The sequence below is a fragment of the Falco rusticolus genome, chromosome W (assembly GCF_015220075.1).
Source record: "Falco rusticolus isolate bFalRus1 chromosome W, bFalRus1.pri, whole genome shotgun sequence".
Taxonomy (NCBI): Eukaryota; Metazoa; Chordata; class Aves; order Falconiformes; family Falconidae; genus Falco; species Falco rusticolus.
In genome coordinates, this window is record NC_051209.1 from 25,096,252 (window position 1) to 25,120,603 (window position 24,352).

General features: G+C 40.3%; 1 protein-coding gene across 10 annotated transcripts in view; it reads right to left on the bottom strand.

The window, feature by feature from the left end:
- LOC119140746 (erbin-like) overlaps positions 1 to 12,856 on the bottom strand; it is a 119,742-nt gene extending 106,886 nt beyond the window's left edge. For 6 of the 10 annotated variants that reach the window (XR_005101694.1, XM_037372289.1, XM_037372288.1 and 3 more), the window contains exon 1: positions 11,972 to 12,856. The gene's annotated coding sequence lies outside the window, so the exon portion shown is untranslated. The remainder of the gene's footprint in view (positions 1 to 11,971) is intronic. The other 4 variants (XM_037372283.1, XM_037372281.1, XM_037372284.1 and 1 more) reach the window with 2 other exon arrangements.
- Positions 12,857 to 24,352: the final 11,496 nt, after the last annotated feature.

Sequence of the window (24,352 nt, forward strand, 5' to 3'; positions counted from 1 at the left end):
CGAATTGTGATGTGAATTGCTATACAACACTGTATATTATCACTTCTATGGTAGCTATGTGCCCATTGCCGCACTGAGCACCTTGTGGCACCCATCTCTGCCACTCTGGATTTGGGGATCTGAACCTGACTCCCTTTCAATCACCACATTATTAAAGAATGAACTTTGATGAGACCAGACCAGTGCAGCAGTAATGGAATCAGAACTGGCTTCAACATACAACAATCCAACACCACACACTATCTTAATTGCTGGCTGGAGTTAAACCACAACAGGGAGGAATACAAACATGAAGTTATGCAAAAAAACCCCAAACCAAAACCCAAAAACCTAAACACATACTTAGGTTCAGGGTCAATTCCTATTTATCAAGCTCTAGATTATTACAGATAGACTATCACAAATTAAGTAGACACATGAGGGAAAGAAAAAAGTTCAATTATTTCATGCTCATTTGCAAGGTCAACAGACACTTTGTTTTTTATTTCTTAACTAGACTGTGAATGCATTTTTTATAATTCCTCTCAAATATGCAGAAGATATCCTTTTGGAAACCACCTTAAGGAAAGAATTCACTGTCTCCAGATCCTGCATAGGTTAATCCCTATACTACATGGTTTGAAAGAAAGACACATTAGTTATCTTCTTGAATATAACATTCAAAGTAATTTGGGACTTCATATATTCTGCTGAGCTTTGTTTCCATCCTAGCACCATAAGAAAAGAAATTATCTTTCAGTAATCACTATTTCCTCTGATGTGCTACATGAAATACTTGTCAACCAGAAGATAAGCAGTTATTTTGCAGATTAAGGAGCAGGACATACAAATAGACAACTACTGGCATGAGAAAGTTTTAAAAACATCCTTAAGCAGGTAAGCTATTTGACACATTACCACTCCAATAAGCAGGCATCATACAGCAAGGCTTCTCTTGCAGAAGTAACAGTCACCAATACTGGCGTGACTGAAGAAGGAAAACAATGCACACAACTCAACTCAAGTATTCGTCATACAGTGCCTCTAAAATTCATTAAAGGAAACAGCAATCTAAACTCAGATCAAGAAGTTAATTTTACTTGAGACTATAGGAACTAGGATACTTTCCTCCATTATGGGACAACTACTCACTAGTGCTTTTCCACATCGCTCCCACTCTAATCTTTAGAAGCACAGTATTAAAGAGTCTTAAAATGCTGATATCAAAGCAAGAATATTTTTTTTTCTGTCTACCTTTTGCCAGTTTTCAGGGAGAGATGAGAAAAGGACCAGTAATTTTGTTACCCGCACTTTATGAGTGCGGGACAGCCAAGTGTACGTGGCCCCACGGCACAGTCACAAGACACCTTCACACCAGTGTGGTAAATTTCCCAGATTTTAGAATTATGAAACTAAATGCCTCCTGTTCTTCCATCCCCTGCCTCCTAAATTATGTTGCACCTTTAATCCCTCCACAACTGAAGGTAGTTCTGCATTACCCATCCAAGATTAAAGAGTAAAATATAATAATGTCACCCCACATTATCAGTTACAGATATTTCTAATTGCATCATTCTACTAGTGACAATACATAATATATGAACTTGTTTACTAATCACACCAACTGCCCATCACTTGTCAGTTTTCCATTCACAGTAGCCTTGGGGTCTAACTTGAAAGCAGAGCATCCCACATGCAAGCACTGTTGACCTACACATTTCAATCAAGAGATCCCTACTGACAATCAAAAATATAAAGCCACCAGAAATCCCTAGGAACTAAAGGAACTAGGTACAAAAGTCTGAAAAGCAAGTACTCTGGAAGGTAGCTTGCAGGGGAAGGAGAAAAAAAACCAAAAAAACCCCAACCAAAACCAAACACTACTTAATGCCCTCAGCAACAAAGGACTGAGCAGCTCCCCACTCCTTTCCCAATTTCAGTTCTTACTGCAGTTTGTTATTTCCCATCAATACAGCAATTACAAACTATTTTAGATAGGCATGAAATTCCCAGCATACTGTCCAAAGTCTAGAAGTCAACATGCATATGGCAAAAAAAAGCAGGAAAGATAGAGAGCAGTACACTTTATATCTGCCCCAAAAAGAGACATAACTGGGTAAGCATTCCAGTTTTTAACTGCACTTTTGATTTTTATGGAATGATTACTAAGGAACAAATCAGTGATGAAGAAAAAGTTTAGATTTACTGTGATTGAGTAAGAATACTCTAACCCGGCAACTGGAACTCAAAAAGCAAGTGAATTCCCATTGTGCTTAATCTAAACTAGAGACCACTAAAGAAAGAGCAAGCCCTGCTTTCCCCTATTCACACCTGCCTTTTATTAAGTCTAGGGTTTGCTTAAACACACCATGAGCATGATCAGCAACTGACCCAAAAAGACTAATCCTGCAAGATATTGGGGGAGTTTTGGGATGGGTTTTTTTCCTAATTAATCAGCTTGTTAATCAACTCACTCACTGACTCTCAGTACCAAGTCTTCACAAATGAAGCAAAGGACCCACACAGGAAGAAGAGAGGAGGAAGCATACTGCCTACTGTTGAAGTAAATTCAGGAGATTCCAAGACTATATATTCAGTCACGGTCTTTCTAAATTAGGACTTCTTTAAATTAAAGGTGATAACTTTGTTATTGATCTTTTTCTCTTAGTATCAAAAAGAATCAACCAGTAAAGACAAGAAGTTTGAGGAGGGGTCAAGGGAACAATTTAAACAGAAATTAACCATGCCAAATCTCTCAGTCCTACAGGTACTTCAGGCAACTAAGAAGCAGCAAAGATACTCAGTCAGGTTAGTAAATAGTTATACTCCAGACAGTGATTACATCAGCAGTTTCAGTTCTGAACTCAATGCACAACACGAAGAAATATTTGCAGGATGTGGTCTTAAGTGGAGGACACTCTTGCTCAGCAAGTGCTATACGTATTTTTGCAAGAAGTCAATTACTTGCCTACAAAGCAATGCTTTACATCTAAAAAAGGCTTGAAGGAATGGAACTACAGTATACACTGTAGTAAAGTGAAGTAAAAAAAAAAAAAAAAAAGGACAAGAAAAAACCCCAGTGATTAAAGACTTATTTCTCCCCCATCCCATAACACTTTCTTTTAACCTGCTCCATCAGCAGGGCCATAATCTTTCCCTTAAGGCATCACAGACTGCTGCAAAAAACAATTCAGTAACACTAAGGTTGTGAAAGACTACAGGACATTTGAAATCTTGACGATACCACTCCCACAGATTTCTCACAGGAAAATCCAACAGAAAAGTTTGCCTGCTCCACTGCTTTTCTCTAGCAAGAGTAGCATTGCTAAAAGCACACAGGAATGCCATGATCCTCAGCACTTAAGCTTCGCTTCACTGCAGCAAGACAAAATAAATGCTCCTTGAAAAAGAGGAGCTCGCCCAGATAAATACAAATCTAAGAGTAAATTATTCTCATCTAAGTCTATCAAAATCTATTTTAAGTCTATCAACACTACAGGCTTGGGGAAGAGCAGCTGGAAAGCTGCCTGGCAGAAAAGGACCTGGGGGTGTTGGTTGACAGGCAGCTGAATAGGAGCCAAAAGTGTGCCCAGGTGGCCAAGACCACCAATAGCATCCTGGCTTGTATCAGAAACAGTGTGGCCAGCAGGACTAGGGAAGTGATTGCCCCCCTGCACTCGCCACTAGTGAGGCTGCACCTTGAATACTGTTTAGTGAAGGGCCCAAAACCAAACAAGGAAGATATTGAGGTGCTGGAGCATGTCCAGAGAAGGGCAACAAAGCTGGTGAATGGTCTGAAGCAAAAGTCTTATGAGGGGCAACTGAGTGAACTGGGGTTGATTAGTGTGGAGAAGAGGCTCAGGGGGGACCTTATTGCTCTCTACAACTACCTGAAAGGAGGCTGTAGGCAAGTGGGAAGGAGGTCTCTTCTCCCAGATAAGAAGCAACAGGACAAGAGGAAACAGCCTCAAGTGCCAGAGGAGGTTTAGATTAGATATTAGGAAAATTTTCTTCACTGAAAGGATGGTCAAGCATTGGAACAGGCTGCCCAGGAAGGTGGTGGAATCACCATCCCTGAAGGTGTTTAAAAAAAATGCATAGATATGGCATGTAGAGACATGGTTTAGTGGTAGACTTGGCAGTTCTGGATTTACAGTTGGACTTTATGATCTCAAAGGTCTTTTCCAACCTAAATGATTCTATGTTTTTATAGTATTTCTATTGTTTACTTTTTTATTTAGATTAAACCTCTGGTACTGGACCCAAAACATTAAAGTCTACATTAATAACAATACGTGGGAAGAACAGGATTTTCTAATAGCCATAGAAAGCTCCCTTCCCCAGAACACATCATTCAGAAAAAAGTATCCTAAAATAAAAGGCACAAATAAGATGTATTACAATTAAATAATAGTATACTAATAGTAAAGCTCTGATCATTTCTCCCATATTAAATCTCTGATCTTATCTATCAGAATCAGAGCTGGATGGTTTGCCAAATTCAGAGTTCCAATTGATTTCCCCTTCCTGTCACATTCCCAGAAAGGACAGAAACTCAGATATAACCATCAGTCCTTAATTTTTACCTTGTTTTTAATAGTTTTCCAACATCCATATGTGAACCAACAAAAGTGACCTTAAAGTAAAATTCTAGGTTTATTCCAAATATTATTTTCTAGCATTCTTCGCTTGATTCCCTCTGCCTGTAATTCCTCCCCAAAAAAGATATCGACTAAAGAATTAATGAACATTCTTCATTACTTATACATGATTATTTATTCTAGGTTTACTAAAGCACAACTAAAATTATATAGAGGCTGGATACCTATGAATCAGAAAGCTGTTAGCTTTTGAATTTTCTTCCTCAGTAATGAACTTTATTGCCAACCAAAAAAAAATTATTATAACACACCTCAGAATTTAAATGACCTGCAGCTCAAGGGTTAACATCACATATGATTATGTGACCAGAAGTAACCCAAAATGACTACATTCTCCTAAAAGGAGCTAACTACCAAGCTGACATTCCCGGTCACCACAGATTAATTTGCCATAGCAAGCAAATGGACCAGCAGCAGGCTATCAGGGCACGTGAACAGCTATCTGCACATCCATCGCCTCCTTCAGGTACACCTACCAGTGTGGCCAAAGTAGAAACTAAGTAAATTCAACACCTGCATGTAATACTCTGTAGCATAAGTATGGAAGGTGAATATTTACAGAGCATTTAAGTCGTGAAAGAGACTGCCATACTTTTCAGTCTACTTTTACTGAAAAAAACCAGGCCTCAATCTTGTAAATGCTTCTGCAGCCAAGCTTTTTGTTTGTTTTAACCACAAGCATGCATAAGCACATGCAGATTATTAGAGTATAGCATTTCCCCAGAGGAAACCCCCACACACACTATATTTTACATTAGTATAATTATTTAAGAGTTCTCTGATACCCAGTTTCAAATATAAACCTCCATCCTATCTTCAGGGTTACCTGAAAGTAAAGACGGAAGACCTGCAGTAATTGATCAAATTGCTGACAATTGGGATCATCATCTAAACTGTCATTTCTCCCCTCAAGGGGGTTAATTCCAGGATGACTACAGTCACACGTGGGGAAAAAGAACTGCAGTTCTCAAACAGTTTCTTTACAGCCTCCCACACATCTTCCAGACAAGCCTGGAAACACTTTCCACCATCCAAACACTTAAAATTATATCCATAGTAATTCTGGATGACTGAACCTGTGACTGACATTCATAGGCATCTGGCACTGCAGTTCAGACATTTGTTTAGATATATTGATGCAACTTGAAGCATCTATGCCCTCTCCTCTCCATCCTAGGAGGCTTTGAAAGTTTTAGAAGATATGTACTGAAAAACTCCAAAGACAAGGAGGACAAGGAAGGCTGAAGAATTTCTGCAACTGTACTAAACTTAGACCCCACAATTAGGGGACAGAGGACTATGGAAGAACATGAAACTTTTCTTCCAGAACTTTCCCTACACAGGTGCTACAGGAACTTCCCATGCCAACTAGACCTGAAACCTGATGAAAAGGCTCTAAAGGCAGCAGCAAGACTTAAAGCACAAATTTCAGACACCAAGACAGGTACTGTTTTTCAACCACCCTTCTGCAGCTACCTTTAACAAACTAATAGAACTTCAAATATTTTTAATTCAGTTATTAACATTGGAGATTTCCCCACCAAGGAGAATAAGCCCCTGGCCACTTCAGAGGGAGATACCATCCACTTCAAGTTAAAGTTGTTTTAGAAATGTTTTATTTCAAGTATTTGTAACTTTTAGTAATACTTCAAACCACTTCAGAGCTCCTTTACTCCTAAAGCTAGCCACAGACAACTGACACAAGTAGCAGACACTGAGCACTAAAAACTCACAGAAAGACAACTACACCCCAAGCATCTACTTCAGAAGTACAATTTGAAGTTCAAGAGAACACAAAGCTGGACACATAAAAAAAAAAAAAGTATTTCCTTCCTAGCTGTTCCTAGAAAGGAAATTTTACTCAAATAGCTGCAGTCTCCTCCACTGGAAGTGTGAGAATCCAAAATAGTCAGACAACTCACTACCCAGACCACGTTTATGCATCTCTGCTCATTCCACCCCAGCCAACTTCATGACGGGGTCTACAAGACATAAAGCATAGCACTGTACATGTTGAGCTATACAAACCTGGAGAATTCAGTGTACTTAAACTTTTGTGATTGGAAAGGGAGCTCATGTACCTAGTGAATTCTTAACTGATCACTCTGAGGATACAGATTTGCAGTTTCTTCCAGTTATTATTCTCACAGTGTTCATCTAAATAAGAGAATCTGAAAGAATGTTTGCTTTTAACAGTTTTACTTTGCATATAACATAGCTTTATACTTGCAGAATTAAATTTTGTTTCACACTTTTGCATAAGTTTCAGAAACCATAGCTCTATTTACAAAAGATTTGAGGGTATATAATATTGGATATTTTAAAACTGAGAAGCTATAAAAGAAGTTGTGCATTTTGGAATCACCTTCTTTCTGGTAGCTTTACTATTTACAGGGACAGAAGTTGTCCTTACTATCATAAGTAATCTTTAGGGTCTATACTGTGGCTAATCATTGGAGAGATATGGAACAGAGAAAAGCACAAAGCATTCCCCCACCTTATTTAATCAACAAAGTTGTGCAAAAGACTTGTTAACTAACATTTTCTTGGCCATGCCAAAAAATAGGACAGAAAAGTATGGCTTATCCTATTCATTATCTACCGAAGGGGATAATGAGGGGAGGAGAGTACACACTATCTTTTCTAACAAGATTCAGCCTTCAAATGCAAGAAACTCTAGAGGCTTCTGACATTATTACAACTTCCAGGACAGCCACGGCAGCCAAGATAGTTCATATTGTCCCCAGACTCCGCTTACTTATCACTCCTTGTTCCTATATATAACAATCACTTAGTATCAAGTATCTACAAATTAGTTCTGTATCCAGAACTAATCTACTTTTCAACTTAAACTACCTTAGGGAAGTTAGTCACAATGCTGATGTTCTCCAACATAAGTACACTTCAGTTTGGCTTCATTAAAATGAAGAGGTTTGTTTAGTGTTATTTCTCAATCATCCAAAGTCACAATGTATTTTTAAAGGTGGAAGGTGCAATTTAATGTTGAAATATCATGCTCCTGTATCACCTTCAGGGGAAGTACAAGTGAAACTAAACAAAGAGTAATAAGCCAAATGCTCATTGAAATTTAAGCATCATAGAAGTACTTGAAAAAAAAACACTGGTAACTAATGAGGAAGAAAAGCAGAAAGAACAAAATTATCCTAATTGCCATATAATAAAAATACTATCAATTCCAGTGTAACAATATTCACTTTTTCCATTTTTCTTACGCAGAAGATGAAATTTATAAATCTCTCCTAAATCAGCATCCTCACTCTCAAAACTTAACATTTATAAGGTTTTACTCACAATACATGAACACTGTATTCTTAATTAGAAAGGCTGTATTTCAGCAATTGTTTTACAACAAAAAAAAAACTTCAGAAAACCCCATACCAATCTTGTCATTACAGCAGTCAAGTTTCTCTCTGTATCACCTGTTCCCTTATGATCTTAAGCTCAGTAGAACTGCTTAACAGTTAATTATTACTGAAACATCCTAGGCAGTATTATTTAGGTCCATTAATTTTTACTGATATTTACTCAGCAGGAGATCATGTGCCAGCTGTGTTGATACAGCAGGCTCTGCGTGCCACCTTCACAGTTGGAAACTGCAGTGGCACACTGCAGCTGCTCCAAAAGATGAAGAGAACTGTAAGGATTACGGTAAATCCATGTTTGAAGCTTTGACAAGCTCCCACCCTGCCAAAAAAAGTATTTCTTGTCCAGAAGTGGACTAGAGTCTGCCATGTGAGTAACCACAGAACTGTTCACAAGTTACCCACAACACTAAGTCTCCTAACACTAAGTTGTCCAAAGACCACTAAGCTAGACTTTAATAGGTTTACCACAAATATTGCACTTAAGTGTGAAAAAAAAATTATTTATGGACTATTTACTACATAAACTGATAAACATGTTACCCTTAATGTTTTCATTCTGATGTGAAAAGTGTTGTCTGACATCTTGTTTTACCTAAAAGTTGACAAAGGTAAAATAGTGAGGCTCTCTAAATCTTCATTTTCTAGATAATTTCACATTTAACTACCTATATCACCTATCAAATCTGTACTGCTACATAGGGACTATATTTTCATATTGTCCTGCTTCAGCTGGGATAGAGCTAGTTTTCTTCATAGTAGCTGGTGCAGTGCTGTGTTTTGGATGTGGTATGAGAACAATGTTGATTAGGACACTGATGGTTTAGTAGTTTCTGGGTAATGTTTATACTAAGTCAAGACTTTTCAGTTCCTTGGGCCCTGCAGCGAGAGGGCTGGAGGGGCACTGCGAAATTGGGAGGGGACAACAGCCAGGAATGTGACCCAAGCTACCCCAAGAGGTATCTCATACCATATGACATCATGCTGGGTATCTAAACTGGGGGAAGCCAGCACGGGTTAAACCATGCAATATCCAAAGAGTAGCTTTCCATCAAACTCAACTAGTACTCGTTCAGAATAGGTAGATTTGTAATTCCTCCTAGTGGAGTAAATGTCAGACCCTCTTAGCAGATTAGGGTTATTCCATAGGGAGACTCTACAGAAAAGATGAATATCAAACGTTAATCTTTATGTAACCATTTTCCCTAGAAGATTTTCCCTTTTTGCTTGGGAGCATGAAGGATGACAACAAACAAGACAAACAAAGCAGACGGCCAATGATTCATTACACTCCTACAGGAAAGCTGGTTGAGGAATTTGCTTCCATCCCCTTCTATTTTAGAACCTACAGTAACATGGTACCTTTAACGTATGTTCCACATGTGCAAGCCTTCCCTTAGCTTTGATGTTCCAAGCATTGCCCTCTATGCCTAGACCACAGCCTCTACAACAAATTCCACTGAAGACCAATCCATAACCATTGTTTTCTTATCCCCCAGCTTAATACACTAGGCCAACTTCAATCAATAACACTTTCTCCAATGGAGTCCCCTAATCCATTCTTATTAAATGTGATGTGCAAACGATATCCCTATTGAGTACTGCATTTATACCAAACATTATCTATCGGCAGCTTATTCATAAGACAAGTCTATTCATATTTACTAATATGAAAATCATTCTCATGATAATCATACTCCATAGTATGCCATATGCTGCAATTTCTCTTTGCAAGTATACTTACTTAAATTACCAATGTTTATATGAGTTTAATTTAATTCACGCACAAGAAACAGCCAGGTCAAAAGAATATTTCCCTAATCATCAACACATATGAAAGTGTTGTTTCAAACAACATGAGCTACCATATGTATACTTAAATTATTTTATTCATAATATGACTATCACATCTTGATTTTTAGTGGAGACAGTTCATCTCAAGAAAAGAACGCACTCCTTCATAACTCCTAAACTATATTAATGACATGAATGGAATTCTACAATATAACCATTAGCTGTAAAAGCAGTACTGAATTACACTTTAAACTTACAAATGGCTTTATCCACAGCTACCATGGTGACAAACACCGATGTAAAACTTGTGGCTCCACTAAAAGGATCTATTCTTCTACACAACATTGAAAATATGAAGTGCATCATGAAAAATGCAAAAGGTCTAAAAAGAAACAAAAAATTGCATCCATTAAGAACTAAGGTTTACAACTAAATTTGTCAATTGCTACAATCCTCCCCCCTCCCCCCCCCCCCCAAAAAAAAAAACAAAACAACAAACCCAACCAACCACAAACAAAAACCCAAAACCTAACACAAACCAACCTCAAGTGATCATTAAAGACTGCTTTGGAAAGTGATCATTAAGACTGCTTTGGAAAGTGATCATTCTTGTAAAAGGATTACCCCATTTAGACTTCATTGCTTTTCTGCCAAGCATCAGCCATATAAGGAACTGAAGTTCACTGCCATTTATTTTGTTCAGCCCTTTCAGATGTCTACTAAAAATAACCTTTATTGCTGCCTGGAAAGGTAAGTCTATAAATTGCAAGCTAAATCATTTACTTCTTATCAGCCATAGAAGCCAATTTAGGTCAGTTAAACGTTAATTTCTTTCCCTCACACTATATCAAACAGATGGAGCTGGATTAATAACTTTCCTCACACACTACGTTACTTGGTGCTGTTAAAGAACTACATATGTAGGAGTGTTAAAAAATTTGCATAAAATTACTTTGTTCGAGTCTCACAAATACCAACACATCTCAGACACTTGAGAGACTGAAGCACACACATCCTATCTGACCAACATGCTGCTTTTGAGTTTGTCAAACAGGAACAAAAATTTAAATAAGCTAGTACAGAACTATGGCTTCTGGCTCATTTTTAAAGTTCACAGTACAAGAAATTCCTCGCCTTCATGAAAAAAAAAACTAACCAATAATTGCCTCTGACGCATGTGAAATGAATCTGTGGTGAGTAATACTGCATTCACTACATACAACTAGTTAGTTGGCATAACAAGCACCAACAGTACAAAACCTTACATCAAAACTTTGCATTTAGTTTCCCCCTCCAACGGCCTCAAACAAAACTCCTTTAAAAAAAATGATAAAGGAGAAAGTGGTCACCAAAACCAAACACCATGTTAACTCAGAGGTTCAACTACATATACTTTTAATAAGTCAGACCACTAGCTAGCTTGCTTTTTTAAAAAAAAAAATGGAGGTTAAGATAAACGTGCAAGGATCAAAATACAATACAGACCTCTCCTATACAAGCTGAAAAATATGCAGTCCAACTCATCTTAAGGACAGAGATAGGGTAGAGGGGAGAAAGAGAGGTGGTGGCAGCAGTGGAGAGGAAAAACTACATTTGCAGAGGAATACGAGGGTACATTTTCATAAAGAAATTTAACAGCTACCTTGAAGACGACCAGCTAGATATTCCAGAACACAAAGTGAAAGACCAACAAAGTGAAAGGCAGATACAGGGAGCGCCAAGCCTCAAGATCTTTCGATTAAATAAAAGAGACTACCTCCTTTACAACTTTCTTATTTTGTAAGAGCTTAATTATACTTGCAGGGTTATCGATCATTTCGGAAGGGAAGGAACTGAAGTACGGTCACAGAGTCCATCAGTTTCAGTTCAAAATGAACAAAGAAACTTCTGTGTCTGAGGAGCTTAAAAACTTTCGATCTCCCCAGACTCTTTCTTCAGCCTCCATGATTAGGTCCATAGAAACAGCATTTCAGCAAGAGAGAGAGAAACACAAAGGACAGCTAAACTACACAAGGCAGAAAACACAAAAAGATAAAGCCAAAACCAGGATATCAAAGCGAAAAGTAACTTCCTTTTTCCCCCACTTCCTTAGCAGAGGAAGGATTTTTCGGTTGTTGTTGCTGCTGCTCCCCAAGCCTTTACCATTTAATTTACCTTTGTCAAGCACCTAAACCAGGTTCAGCAGGCAGGAGTTTCTTCCGACCCCAAGGAAATATATTAAATCAAATCGAATTTTCTTCTCGTTTAAGGGGAAGGGGGAGGAGGAAGCAACAGCTTTGGACAAGGACGGGGGTGGTTGCGGAGCGTGCGACGTGCGAGGACGCCAGAGGAGCCGGGCTCCTTCCGGCCCCTGCCGCCGGCAGCATCGGGGTCTGCTCCGCTGCCGCCCGACTGAAATAATACCCGGCATCAAGACCGCAGCGTTCCCGCCACCGCCCTTCGCCGCCTGCCTCCCCTAGCGCGCTCAGCGTTGCTACTCCACCCCCAACTCCTCACCCCGAACCGCGTTGCCCGGGAGCGGCGGCCGCCGCCGCCTCCGCAGTGCCGCCTACAAGCCTGAGGGGAGCGGGATGACTTCCTACCTCACCTGCCCGCACTGCCGCCCTCTCTCCCCGCCTTCTTTCGCACGCTTCCCTCTTGCTCCCTCCGATTCAGCCTCCCACTCCCCGGCCTCAGCGGGGACCTGGAGAGACGGCAGAACTATGGAGTAGAGAAATACCCTGGGCGGGAAGGAACGGGGACGGTAAGCAGACGCCACAGCGCACACGTCACCCAGGTAAGGGAGGTACCGCAGCGGCGAGGGTGAGGGCGGGAGCGGGCACGCGCAGCGCTCACGCCCACACCGCTCACACAGAAGGAGGAAAGGAACGAGCGGATGCCGCCACCGCCAGGCCTCACTAGCTTCCGCTCTCCCTGCACTGATGAGGATCTGAGTAGCAGCGGAGGCAATCCCGAACCAGGAGCGTCGTGAGGAACGGGCCACTGCAGCCAATGACGCTCAGTGGGGGGCGGGAGTACGCTGTTGAGGAATGGAGCAAGGTGGGAGCTTGGGAGTATTGGCGCGGAGAAAAGGGGCCGCGGGGCAAAAGGCAGGGAAGGGGCGGGGGCGTGAGGGGGCGGTGGGGGCCTGGGAGAGCTAACCCGGAGAGGTGGGAGTGGTGCGCTGCGCTGGGGATGTGTCCTGGGGCTACGTAACGGACCCTCCCGCCTCTGCTTGATGGGCGGCGCAGGCCAGGCCGTGGCGGGTGCCTGCGGAGCCTTTCCTGCCCCGGTAACCTCTGGAACTGGGGGACCCCCTGCCTCGGGTGTAATAAGTAACTCAAGGTAATTTGCTGATCAACCACGTTAAGCAAGAGGAACGAACCCATTGTGGTGGTCTTAAGAACTTCCTATTTAACAAGAAGAGACATGTCCCCAATGTTATCTTGCTACACCAACATGGGAAAACGCCCTGTCTGACAAGAAACCACGATAACAGAAGCAGCAGAGGGGCTACTGAAGGTGTCAGAAGCGACCTCGGGGAAGATAAAAAGAGCTGCTCAGTTTGCTTGAATTTGTGTGCCGTTGGTGGAGCAGGAGACTCCCCGGCCGCCCAGCGCTGTTTTGCTTGTTGCCGCTTGCTTTAATAAACTAATTTGGCTCAATTGGCTCTGGCCCTGACCAGTTATTATCGCCAACATATATAACAAATTTGGTGCCGTGACTCGGATAGAGGCAATCTGGTGGGAAGCCCCATATGGGGAGGCACCCCGCTGAAATTCAGCGGCCCTGAGTGGGTGCTATCGCACCACATCCTCTACCGACGAACCCTAAATTCGACAACAAGCAAAAGAAAGCCAGCAAACCCTGTAATCTTTGTGCACGAAGCCCCAGATGAAGACGCAGGAGTGCGTGAGTATAGGCCGGTGATCCGTTCAGTTGGGGTTGAGTATCCCGGAGTGTGCTGTGTGAGATGTCCAATTGCGGGCGAAGCGAGTGCGAACCCCTTAGTAGTGCAGCTCCCATACCCCGTGAGCGGCTGGGTCACAAACGGGGGGCAGCGAGTGTGTGTGTGAGAGAAGGTACTCCGGAAGATGGGACAGAGGAAAAGCAAGCCCTCTGTTCCCATGGGTGGGGGACCCCAAGTTAAGCTCCCCCACATACCACCAGATAGTCCATTAGGTTTAATGAGTAAAACCTGGGATGCTTTCCCCTCTAGGAAAGGGAAAGATAAGGCAAAAATGATATATTCTTGCATGGAAAAATGGGGTGGCACGCAGATCAGGGGAGACCACCTCTATTGGCCAGGTTTTGGATCTTTTGAGGATTGGATTTGTCAAGCTCCGAATATATATGTGAATTCTAAGGAACCCTTTAGTCTGGAGGAAAGCGAGTATGCTTCCTTATGGATAGGGTCTGAAACTAGGGCCCTTTTGTTCCCGTTAAAAGAAAACAAAGGGGGGGGAAAGAAGAAGAATAATAGAAGTGAGGATGAGATCCCTACCTCTCCCCCTCCGTATATACCTCCACCACCACCACCCCCAGCCCTTACCACCTCCCTCACTCCCCTCCCGCTGCTATCCAGACCCTTGTGAAAGTGTTAAAGTATTGGGGTGAGTTTGTACAAAACCCCGTACCCCCTCGAAGGTGCGGCTGAGTCCTGCGGGACGCATGGCAGGGTGTTTGCTGTTTGCCTGCGAAGGCCTGATATGTAAGAACACAGACTTAAAGCAACAAGGAGCATTTTTGCATTCAGGGTCAGAAAGAGTTAAAACAGAAGTGCTGTTGCAGAGGCAGGCTTGTGTAACCTGCAGAGCAGGAAGAGCATCTCCTGCTCCAATCCTTCTGATGGTGAGGAGGAGGGGGTTGCTGTTGCTGACAATTGAGCAAAGGACCTGACTTTTTTTTTTTTGTCACCCCAGTTGCTGCAGCATTTGCAGCACAACAGGACCGGTAACGGCCCCTCTAGGGCAGGCAGTGGGTCTGAGGAGAGTAAAGGTGAATCTTTGATGGGAAATTTAGATGTTTGAAAGTTGGTTGTGAATAGGGTGAATACAAAACCAACTTATTTGGTGTTAAACTTCAGTGAAAAGAATTTGTTACAGTTGTGGGAGCTGCTGGCCACCAGGAAAACATCCTGAAACCTTTAAAGTGCAAACTAAGAAAACAAATAAGAATGCCAAATTCACCAATATCTTTAAGTGGAAAAGAGGACCTCCCTGAAGTAAAAGAAATCTGTAACCAGGTATATCTGGAAATAAATTCCAGGTAAAGAAAAAATGCTTTACCTGTTACAGTAAAAATGATAAGGGGAAGGCCTGCCTAGTTCAGGTAAAACAATATCCCTTGGTCAGCAAGGCTATGGGGAATAGGGGCAAAAAACTGAAATAAAATAACTCTGTAGTAGTTTCTACTATGTAAATCTGTGTGGTTTAACCATGACGGTGACTTGTTATGGGATGTGGCAGATGAAACTGCAGCAGAAGATGTAGGAAAGGAGGATTATCCTTATACCAGATGGTAAAATCCAACTGTAAGTACGATCAGGAGCCAAACTATTCTATGATTCTCGATTTACCTGCTAGCCGAGAAGGAAGTGTTTGTGGTAAATTAATGTTTCCAATTGTTGTTGAAATTGATGACAATGGTGAGGGGAGTGAAACAAATCACATCAGAGACAGGGGAAGTTAGCCCATGTTCCCGGCCGGAACTTGGAAAGACTGGAATATTGACTTGTTTTCCCTGGCTTCTCGGGAGCCCCTGGGTAAAACGAACCCTATTTTATTTGTTATGTGGATTAGCCACCTTATTGTTTTTGCCATGTGCTGTTCCATGTTTTATAAGATTAATTCAACACGTTATAACTAACATGCAATTTGCTACTATGATTTCACCTAATGGTGTTAAACAAATTTTAGTATGCCGAAATGTACAGTCGACAATACAGATTAGATAGTTAACACAATAACAATTTAATAGCAAACAAGAATCTGGGAATAATTAACTATTAACAATTCATACAACAATGTAGGCTGATTAAGAATACAAGTAGACTAGCAAAGAAAACAACCGTCAGGAACGCACAGACGAGGATGTGGTAACGTCTTTTATACTTTTCCACCTCCGCCATAAGTTCGTGATGTGTGACAGTAGAAAAATGCGCCCTCTGCCTAAACAAGGAGGAAAAAAAAAAAAAGTTTTGATTCCCCTTTATAATGAACCATACAGGTTAGACGTTTAAAAAACACTCACCTTGCGGGATGTTCAGAGGGGGAAATGCGCACTCCAGACCCTTCCTCCCTGGCAGGTGACGTGGTAGTCTGATGGTGAGAAAACATTGCATTGAAAGCAAGGACCTGCCATTTGGCCATAGTGCCATAAACGTTACCATTAACAAACTTACCGGAGTGGTAAGCTTGGGAAATGGGTCCAGGACTTCATCTGGACACTCAGCAGCCATCTTTCCATCTTTTATCGTGTATGCCTTTGAACATGCGCATGCACAATTTTAAACCCCACAGAATGTATTGGAAAAATCTGGAAAGACCGTGCATGCGAAATCCCTATAGTCTAGCCATGATAGTGATGCATATATATATATATATATATATATATATATATAAAGAATGTTTAAAGAAACTATAGTATTTATAGTTCATTTATTACTTAAGTGGAATCTATAGTTATAAGTGTTGGTTTTAGGTTTTGTTTTTGTAGGTTATTATATGTATTACCCAACCCTTTTGATTTATTTTGAAAACCGTGTGTTAGATGCAAAGTAAATTCAATGAATCATTTGACAACCAGTAAACAACAAATAACAATTTATTAACAAACATGAACTAGAAGTTGAAAAACAGAATAACAGTCCAGCAAAGTCTCATGTGACGTGGAAAACAGGCTTCTTCACTCGTGAGTCCAGCACAGTCCTGAATAATGTCGGGGTGGTAACTCCATCTGTTCCCTCCACGATAGTCTGTGTCTGGTCCTTGGTATTTTTCTTCATGAGGTAACGAAGATGAACAGAAACAAATAACAAGTCATATGGCAACTGCTGGAGATCAACAGTTTTCTTCTGTTTATATAACAGTCTCTCGCACTCTGCTTTGGTATCCCATGGGTTCCACTACTCGGGGCGGATTGCGAGGAAGAGATCCCACTCTTCTGTACCGGCGTGACCAAAAACACTCACAAAAGCACATGCTGATGGTTACTGTAGTCACGATGAGACAAAGGCTGAACAGCAAAACTGTACAGAGTGTGTCATTTCCTGCTCCCATCTTTTCCAAAATGATAAGGATTGTTTGTGGCAAGACAAACAAATTGGTCCGTGACCCTCCTGGTCAAGATTCAGGCTAATAACTGGATTAAACCACATTTATGCTGGTGAAATCAACAAATAAATGGTATAATTCTGTGGCAATTAAGGCCCAGAAGTATATTGTTATGACTTTCATAGGGTGATGAATAAAAGGTGATGAGGTTAAGAACATTGCATGTAAAAAATAAGAAAAGTTAAAATCATGGAGCAGTGTACAAAATAAAAATGCAGTCTTTGCTTTATTTTAGGTTACTCTCTTCATTCTTACCATCCATATAACTGTACATTTGGTAATTGTTTAGCAGGCCTAATTGTTTGCTTTCTGAAACTAGTATGTCCAACAGTCTTCTGTCATTAAAATACCTCAATTGTCCCTACTAATTTTTTATAGCATCATGTTGATGATTGTAATCCATCAAAAGTAAAATGCTTTCCATACTGAATAGTGAGTGACAATGAGGATGTTTCCTATACATGATGGAACAGAAGAAGTCTGATCTCCTCTGGAAGTGTAATCACATATGGCTGGGAAGGCAGTGATGTGCGGAATTAAACTCTATAACTCAGGATAGGTTATAAAGCAGGTATGTTTAATTCACCAGCGGACATCAGGGTGGATAATTCCAAAAGCACCTGCTGCCCTGACTTCTTTGTGCACGTGTGATTTAAAGTATACATTCATACATATTCAATAGATGCCAGATAATAGGTTGGGTTAGGATAATCAGTCTACCAAGAAGTCATTAACATAAGTTTCCTCCCATTTGCACTTGCACACTGTCTCCTGGTGGAGGTCCTGGGGGTCTTTGAGGATGAAGGCTTAGTAGTCTCCCTCACTCTGAACTTTTCACCTTCACTCTTTGCGCAGACTCAGTCGTGTCTCAAGTTTCTTCCAAACCATAAAACAGGACAGATCCAGTTTTCCTATCTCAAGGCACAGATGTTCACATACCAGTGTCGTCTTATCAGCACACAGAGCATCCCAGGTCCACCTTATCAGTACAAAGGGCCCCAGGACCGGGCCTAATTTGCAAAGTCGTATTGTGAAGTTCCTCTTTGTACATACAATGAGAGTTTTAATTATTCTAAATTTTCCATATCCTATTAATCTAGTTATTTCTAAGCTTTCTATCAGAAGGCATAATTTTCCATGTTGGGATGAGGGACAAAACAGCTGTAAAATAATAGTGTTGGCATTTAAAATTCAATTTTTATTTCCTAAATGCATAATGACTATCTACTATATTTAAAGAGAAGCTAAGTAAACTACCTCTGTTCAATTTAACTTTGATACAATCCCAAATTTACCTTGATTAAATATTGCAGTACACTGTTGGGGTCTGCAGCGGGTCTGCAGATAAGTTAGTTGACCTCAAAGACTTAGCCGTGTACCTTTAAGACAGCCACAGATTGTCAGGTATGTAAACAGGGTGTGAAGAACCGGAACTTAGAACCGCAGCATACGGGCACCTACAGCAACAGCAAATAGCAAGCAAGAAGGACACAAAAACCTATCAGGGTCTAACACCTGCACTGTCTAAGATATATAAATAGTTTGCATAAACAATAAAGGCCATTTTGTCCGAACCCAGCCACGCAGACATAGTGTTTCTTTTAAGCCCGCCTCAACTTGCATCACCACATTACACCATATAAATATGTTTTCCCTATATTTGGTTGCATTATTTTTTCAAATTGTCAAATCAAATAGAGCAATGAACAGAAATGTATTGTGTGACTAAGTTTTCATAGAATCATTTTGATTGGGAAAGATCTTTAAGATCAAGTTCCACCATAAATCTAACTCCATTTTGGAGTATTATGCAAGTACTAATAGAAAACCTTTTTAACACCACAACCTATTTTGTATATGCTGTGTTCCAGAAATAGTTAGGAATGTTTTAGTGCTATTTTTAAACATTTTATTGTGACTTTTTGTTTGTATTTTTCTAACTTGGTTACCATGGGTCTGCTCCTGAATTCTGACCGAGGAATACTTGGTAGTGTTTCACAGGAGGAGAAAAGACAAAAAGGTGATGTTAAGGGACCTTTACTCTTGCCTGTTTTGGACTGCTTTGCTCCTGGATAGTCTCCTTAATTCTGGCTTTAAGCTATGCTGCAGCCTCTTAGCCTAAGAGTCTGTTTTGACAGCTGATGGCCCCACATAAATCTTGCACTGGTCAAAACAAATGGAAAGGAATGAAAACTGCAGCCATGCCACGTGAGGACATGGACATCTATAGCTCATAACCATCAGTCCTTTGCTCACAAGCTCCTGCAGAGCTGCTTCTGGCCACGCTACAGACAAAGAGTTAAAAGTAAAGTTGTCAGAAAAAAGCCAACTATGAGGTTGCCTAAAATAAGCTATTTGCTCAGAATTTTGCCTATGCACTCATGATGGTTTTGAACTGCCTTTGGTAAGGTTCTTCGATCTAAAAAGGGTAACAATGAATGCTGCTGAGGATATTTGTGTCCAAAACGCAATCCTAGAAGAATACCGTACCAACTTCTAATCAGACCTGGAATAGCTTTTCTATAGGAAATCAGTTATGCTATCTATATAGTAGTTCTATACTGGTTATATTGCTCTTCCAAGGTGTGATGGGTGCACTCCTCCTGTTTGAACTAACTATACTTTGATTCAGGCAGTTGCTCAACAAGTAGGCCTAACTGAAGTTAGCTTTGTTGTACCACATCAGTGAAAACCCAGCACCAAACCACAAAACCAGTTTGGGCTGGAGACTGGGCTGATAAGTGTCAGAAACTGCATGAACACAGCAGAAAACTTGATTAAAAGCCAACCACTTTACACTATAAATATCTGCAGCCATCAGGGTCTGTTAAGCTCTCCTGCACAGCAGTGAACTGCATGGCAGTGATCTTCCCTTAAGTAGGGAGGCTTTCTCAAGGTTACTCCTCAAGGTTGAGAGATCCCTTACCCAGCATCTGTTTTGCTGATTGACTGGACACCAAGCAAAAATGAATTCAAAATAAAATATAAGAATAAATGCAGTTTATTACATTACAATATAATAAATGAAAACAACATGCAATATGATAAAAGGAAACAGTACTAGTTATTATGCACAATATGATAAAAGAGCAATAGAAGCAAAGCATCAGATTGTTACTGCAAAGTGTCACAGAGACTAAGAAAAGGATACATCACCAATCACCACCTTAACATCATCCAGGCCCACACTTTGGCTGGGAAGCCCTGTTGCAGCCTGTGCCAGGAGTCTCTCTGTAACTGGGAAAATTCCTATGCAGTGCGTCCACCTGTATGTGAGGCTTCTGGCCCAGTCCTGGAGCTTGCCTGCCTTTATATTCAGTGAAAAACAAAAATAGTTTACACACCTAGTGTATGCAAACTTTTAAGTTTAGGCTAAGTGCAAGCATGCACTGTCTCATGATTTGTAAGTTTCACACATGCCAGGGATCTTGGCCAGACACCTGAGCATGGTGGAGTTACTGTCATGACACAGCTGCACACAATATTATTGTCTGGATGGTCCTGCTCATATCTTGCTTGTTCGGGGGGGCTCAAGACAAACACCACCTGCTCATTAAAGTTGTCCTTGAGCTCCCTGTCCAAGTTAAGCGATCCCTAATTAAAGACAAAGGCTTTTTCATAAGCAGTAATCAATTTAATAAATTTTCACCACAGCATCTGATGTCTACAGTGAGGTAAGAGACATTTTTTACACATCAAACAATAGCTTAATTATTAAATGTGTAGTAAGTAGTAGAGGTTTTGGCTGCTGTTTAATCATTGTTTAATAAAACCTTTTGGTTAACCCCATGATGAGGACTCATCTCAATAATTCTCCTGAGATACAATGTCAGTAATTAGTGCTGCATCCTGTAGGAAAACTATTGCTCTTCTCTCTTCACTGGTAGGAAAGAAGAATTTCTGTGGCAAGTTTGTTTAAAATTAATTATGGTGGATTTTTTTAAGCTGATGAAAACCCATGAGAATGAGTTCTGGAGTAACAAGTTAGTGAATAGGTGATGTGTAAATAGACACTATAAATGTTATCACAAATATAATTCCAGAATTATTCTATGTAGGCACATTTATGATAATGGTACCCATCATGCTATCCATTAAATAAATACAGATTTCTCTAACTGTAGGGTGAATTGTATTTATTTTACATTTTATTACTTCCTCATCTCTATTCTGACCATTATTTTTTCTTACAAGGGGCTAACACTGATAATCCAAATCTTTTAGTAGTTTTTAGCAACACTGTTGTACATATGTGCACACTTAAATTCCTTTTTTCTTGTCATCTTATTTTCTGTGAATAATATCGGTCATGTAAAAATAAGGACTAACAATATGTGAATTCCTGGATTCAGTGTTGGCTCAATGATATTTAAGGTTGAATTTCTTATGGACTGCCATTTTTGGAACTACAGGTTAAATCCCTTTGAAGCAAGAAGATACAGACAGTCCAGTGAGATGAACTATCCTGCCTCTAGGCCTGTCAGACTAATAGATTGTACTTTAAGTAAAGAGTTTTTGTTTTGTAGAAAAACTACCATGAAATATTTTTAGTAGGGTTCAAAAAACAATCCTTTTGATTGTCCTCCATCTGTAAAATAGGGCTCATGATAAAAGATAACTTTAGTTTGCGGAAAATAATGACTTTTTTCAGAATCTGTTAAAACATTTGTAGATTTTTTTCATCATATAAGATATTCAATTTTAAGTGTAATTAAAGGAGAATCAGTTTGTTTTCCCCGTTTCTCTTCTTTATGAAGTCTTCAGTTCACTTTCTTTAGTTTTTTCCCTTTCTTCTCCCCACCTGAAAAATATGAAAGGCATATTCTAAGTGTTTAGAAACATTCTCCTTTTTTTAGTATTTTATCCCTTCTCCTTTGAACAACAAAATATAAAAGATCGCCCTTGTATGACTAGTGTAACTGAAAACCATTATAGACATTTTTCATTTTCCTGTGGGAAGAATTGTTTCAGAGTGGCTTTTTAAAATTTAAAACAGACATTTTCAGTTATATCTGTCCGGAGTTCTAAGACATGAGAGTTGCAAACAATGAAATGAAAGTATATTTTTAATGTTTTAATTCACAGGTTTCATCTACTAGTTTCATCCATCAAAAGGATATTTTAATATAAGACTTACATGGCAGATATGAGTAATATACTAAATCAGTAAGGAAATATTGACTTTTCAGGCCACAAAGGTAAAAATTATATATATTAACTTATCACCATGCCTGCAAAAAAGCAAAAGCTCTCAACAGAGAAGTGGCTTTACCAAGTGTTTCTAAGAGCACTTTTGTCTAGAGCTGCAACTACTCTTTATTGTGATTTATATAAATAAAATATTTTAAATAATTTGTTAAACTAAGGTTGAGAAAATGCATAGATTCTGATTAACCATGCTATTAGCAACATAGCAGAGTTTAAAAGTGAGCATCATGACAGCATTAACTCAACACATTTTTCATGAACATATTTCAAAGTGTTGTGATTAGACAGTGTACATTCAGATTAAACAGATACATAACTTTGGCAAGATGTGATGATTTGACCTTGGCTGGATGCCAGGCGCCCACCAAAACCACTCTATCACTTTCCTCCTCAACCGTACAAGGGAAGGGAAAATATAACAAAAAGCTCATGGGTCATGCTAAGGACAGGGAGATCACTCAGCAGTTACCATCACAGGCAAAACAGACTCAACTTGGGGAAATAAATTTAATTTATTACCATTCAAACCAGAGTAAGATAATGAGAACTAAAATCAAAACTTAAAAATACTTTCCTCCCACCCCTCCCTTCTTCCTGGGCTCAACTTCACTCACGATTTCTCTACCTCCTCCCCCTGAGCCGCACAGGGGGACAGAGAATGGGGTTATGGTCAGTTCATCACATGTTGTCTCTGCTGCTCATTCCTCCTCACATTCTTCCCCTGCTCCAGTGTGGAGATCCCTCCCATGGGAGGCAGTCCTCCATGAACTTCTCCAATGTGAGTCCTTCCCATGGTCTGCAGTTCTTCACAAACTGCTTCAGCATGGGTCCCTTCCACAGGGTGCAGTCCTTCAGAAGGAACAGACTGCTCCAGCATGGGTCCCCCACAGGGTCACAAGTCTTGCCAGCAACCCTGCTTCAGCATGGGCTTCCCACAGGTCACAGCCTCCTTCAGGCATCCACCTGCTCTGGCGTGGGGACCTCCATGGGCTGCAGGTGGATATCTGCTCCATCATGGACCAACATGGGCTGCAGGGAGACAGTTTGCCTCACCATGGTCTTCACCATGGGCTGCAGGGGAATCTCTGCTCCGGTGCCTGGAGCACTTCCTCCCCCTCCTTCTTCACTGACCTTGGTGTCTGCAGAGTTGTTGCTCTGACATATTTTCACTCCTCTCTCCAGCTGCAATTGTTGCACAGATATATATATTTTTTTTTCTTCTTAAATATGTTATCTCAGAGACACTACCACCATTGCTGATTGGTTCAGCCTTGGCCAGTGGTGGGTCTGTCTTGGAGTCAGCTGGCATTGGTTCCATTGGGCATAGGCAATGCTTCTAGCATCTTCTTACAGATGCCACCCCTGTAGCCCCCCTGGTACCAAACCCTTGCCACACAAACCCACTACAGCCCCTCTTTGAATCTGCATAGAAAAGATTTAAGCAAGAAAAAAAGATAGCCTTGTTCTTTACTGTTGGTGAGGCAAATGCACTTAAATCTTAATGCAGATGGCACAGAAACCTATCAGTTAATGGAAAGACATCCAGTGCAAAATACAGTTGCTGTTATGAAGCCCTTAATGCACTGCTTTTCAACGTTTATATAGTGATCTGTCTTTATCTGAAGTTAAAATTTATTGTATTATTTTTCTCTTCCTCCTATATCTATTTCATTTGCTGTAAAAGTAGGAGAAGTGTTTCAATTGAAAGTTTATCTCATTTCTGTGCATTTTGAGAGTGCAGTTATGATGCTGTGGCTATTATACTGTGTGATATGAGACAAGGTTTGTAGAAGAGGTGCTATCTTTAATTAGACAAACTGATGGAACTGGAGAAAACAAACAAACTTTTAGACTTGACTGACATCCATTAATAAGATCTGACAAGTAGCAAAATCCAAACTAAATACAAGTGGGACATTTTTTCTTAGTATAATAAAATTATTTTAATCAATTAAACCACTGGAGAGAAAACAGTTGCTAACATGAATGTACAGGGACGAATCAGCAAGAAAAC